This window comes from Lethenteron reissneri, chromosome 54 (assembly GCF_015708825.2).
Source record: "Lethenteron reissneri isolate LAM-NWPU_2019-01 chromosome 54, ASM1570882v1, whole genome shotgun sequence".
Lineage (NCBI taxonomy): Eukaryota > Metazoa > Chordata > Hyperoartia > Petromyzontiformes > Petromyzontidae > Lethenteron > Lethenteron reissneri.
In genome coordinates, this window is record NC_083832.1 from 5158783 (window position 1) to 5162891 (window position 4109).

Here is a 4109-nt window from a genome sequence, read left to right on the forward strand (position 1 = left end):
CTCACTCACCCACTCACCCACTCACTAAACCACTCACTCGCACACCCAATCACTCACTCACCCACTCACTCACACACGGAATCACTCACCCATTCACTCACCCACTCACTCACTCGCAAACCCAATCACTCACTCACCCACTCACCCATTCTCTCACCCACTCACTCGCACACCCAATCACTCACTCACCCATGCTCTCACCCACTCACTCACGGAATCACTCACCCATTCACTCACCCACTCACTCACTCGCAAACCCAATCACTCACCCACTCACCCATTCTCTCACCCACTCACTCGCACACGGAATCACTCACCCATTCACTCACCCACTCACTCACTCACTCGCACACAAAATCACTCACTCACCCACTCACCCACTCACTCAACCACTCACTCGCACACCCAATCACTCACTCACCCATTCTCTCACCCACTCACTCACACACGGAATCACTCACCCATTCACTCACCCACTCACTCACTCGCACACCCAATCACTCACTCACCCACTCACCCACTCACTCACCCACTCCCTCGCACACCCAATCACTCACTCACCCATTCTGTCACCCACTCACTCATACACGAAATCACTCACCCATTCACTCACCCACTCACTCACTCGCAAACCCACTCACTCGCACACGAAATCACTCGCTCACCCACTCACTCATTCACTCACCCACTCATTCGCACACGGAATTACTCACCCATTCACTCACTTACTCGCACACCCAATAATCACTCACTCATCCACTCACCCATTCTCTCATCGACTCACTCACACACGGAATCACTCACCTATTCACTCACTCACTCGCACACAAAATTACTCACTCACCCACTCACCCGTTCACTCACCCACTCATTCGCACATGGAACCACTCGCTCATTCACTCACCCACTCACTCATACACCGAATCACTCACCATTTCCTGGCCGACTCACTCGCACACCCAATCGCTCACTCACTCACTCAATCACTCACTCACCCACTCACTCACCCAATCACTCACACTCACTCACTCACCCAATCACGCACCCACTCACTCACCCATTCGCCCCCCCACTCACCCACCCATTCGCCCACCCACTCACTCACCCATTCGCCCCCCCACTCACTCACCCATTCGCCCACCCACTCACTCACCCACTCGCCCACCCACTCACTCACCCATTCGCCCACCCACTCACTCACCCAATCACGCACCCACTCACTCACCCATTCGCCCACCCACTCACTCACCCATTCGCCCCCCCACTCACTCACCCATTCGCCCACCACTCACTCACCCACTCGCCCACTCAACTCACCCAGTCGCCACCCACTCACTCACCCAATCACGCACCCACTCACTCACCCATTCGCCCACCCACTCACTCACCCATTCGCCCCCCCACTCACTCACCCATTCGCCCACCCACTCACTCACCCACTCGCCCACTCACTCACCCAGTCGCCCACCCACTCACTCACCCACTCGCCCCACCCACTCACTCACCCACTCGCCCCACTCACTCACCCAGTCGCCCACCCACTCACTCACCCAGTCGCCCACCCACTCACTCACCCACTCGCCCACTCACTCACCCAGTCGCCCACCCACTCACTCACCCACTCGCCCACTCACTCACCCATTCGCCCACCCACTCACTCACCCACTCGCCCACTCACTCACCCAGTCGCCACCCACTCACTCACCCACTCGCCCACCCACTCACTCACCCACTCGCCCACTCACTCACCCAGTCGCCCACCCACTCACTCACCCATTCGCCCACCCACTCACTCACCCACTCGCCCACTCACTCACCCAGTCGCCCCACCCACTCACTCACCCACTCGCCCACCCACTCACTCACCCACTCGCCCACTCACTCACCCAGTCGCCCACCCACTCACTCACCCAGTCGCCCACCCACTCACTCACCCATTCGCCCACCCACTCACTCACCCATTCGCCCCTCCACTCACTCACCCATTCGCCCACCCACTCACTCACCCACTCGCCCACTCACTCACCCAGTCGCCCACCCACTCACTCACCCACTCGCCCACCCACTCACTCACCCACTCGCCCACTCACTCACCCAGTCGCCCACCCACTCACTCACCCATTCGCCCCCCCACTCACTCACCCATTCGCCCACCCACTCACTCACCCACTCGCCCACTCACTCACCCAGTCGCCCACCCACTCACTCACCCATTCGCCCACCCACTCACTCACCCACTCGCCCACCCACTCACTCACCCATTCGCCCACTCACTCACCCAGTCGCCCACCCACTCACTCACCCAGTCGCCCACCCACTCACTCACCCAGTCGCCCACCCACTCACTCACCCACTCGCCCACTCACTCACCCAGTCGCCCACCCACTCACTCACCCACTCGCCCACCCACTCACTCACCCACTCGCCCACTCACTCACCCAGTCGCCCACCCACTCACTCACCCATTCGCCCCCCCCACTCACTCACCCATTCGCCCACCCACTCACTCACCCACTCGCCCACTCACTCACCCAGTCGCCCACCCACTCACTCACCATTCGCCCACCCACTCACTCACCCACTCGCCCACCCACTCACTCACCCATTCGCCCACTCACTCACCCAGTCGCCCACCCACTCACTCACCCAGTCGCCCACCCACTCACTCACCCAGTCGCCCACCCACTCACTCACCCACTCGCCCACTCACTCACCCAGTCGCCCACCCACTCACTCACCCACTCGCCCACCCACTCACTCACCCACTCGCCCACTCACTCACCCAGTCGCCCACCCACTCACTCACCCATTCGCCCACCCACTCACTCACCCACTCGCCCACCCACTCACTCACCCATTCGCCCACTCACTCACCCAGTCGCCCACCCACTCACTCACCCAGTCGCCCACCCACTCACTCACCCAGTCGCCCACCCACTCACTCACCCACTCGCCCACTCACTCACCCAGTCGCCCACCCACTCACTCACCCACTCGCCCACCCACTCACTCACCCACTCGCCCACTCACTCACCCAGTCGCCCACCCACTCACTCACCCATTCGCCCCCCCACTCACTCACCCATTCGCCCACCCACTCACTCACCCACTCGCCCACTCACTCACCCAGTCGCCCACCCACTCACTCACCCATTCGCCCACCCACTCACTCACCCACTCGCCCACCCACTCACTCACCCATTCGCCCACTCACTCACCCAGTCGCCCACCCACTCACTCACCCAGTCGCCCACCCACTCACTCACCCAGTCGCCCACCCACTCACTCACCCACTCGCCCACTCACTCACCCAGTCGCCCACCCACTCACTCACCCACTCGCCCACCCACTCACTCACCCACTCGCCCACTCACTCACCCAGTCGCCCACCCACTCACTCACCCATTCGCCCACCCACTCACTCACCCACTCGCCCACCCACTCACTCACCCATTCGCCCACTCACTCACCCAGTCGCCCACCCACTCACTCACCCAGTCGCCCACCCACTCACTCACCCAGTCGCCCACCCACTCACTCACCCACTCGCCCACTCACTCACCCAGTCGCCCACCCACTCACTCACCCACTCGCCCACCCACTCACTCACCCACTCGCCCACTCACTCACCCACTCGCCCACCCACTCACTCACCCACTCGCCCCCCCACTCACTCACCCATTCGCCCACCCACTCACTCACCCACTCGCCCACTCACTCACCCAGTCGCCCACCCACTCACTCACCCATTCGCCCACCCACTCACTCACCCATTCGCCCACCCACTCACTCACCCACTCGCCCACTCACTCACCCAGTCGCCCACCCACTCACTCACCCATTCGCCCACCCACTCACTCACCCACTCGCCCACCCACTCACTCACCCATTCGCCCACTCACTCACCCAGTCGCCCACCCACTCACTCACCCACTCCTTGTGTGTGTGTGTTTCGGTTGGTGTGGGGAGCGGTGGCACTGTGGTTAACGCGCTCCGCTAAAAACCCAGCCTCCTGGGTTCAATTCCGTCCACAAACATTAGTCCGAGCGGTATCAGAATCTGATCGAGGTGGACTCAGCGTTAAATTAGTAACGGGTACTGTATATTAA

General features: G+C 61.4%; 1 pseudogene; it reads left to right on the forward strand.

The window, feature by feature from the left end:
* The first annotated feature begins 993 nt into the window (after positions 1 to 993).
* On the forward strand, positions 994 to 3821 carry LOC133356472 (mucin-2-like; annotated as a pseudogene).
* The last annotated feature ends 288 nt before the right edge of the window (positions 3822 to 4109 follow it).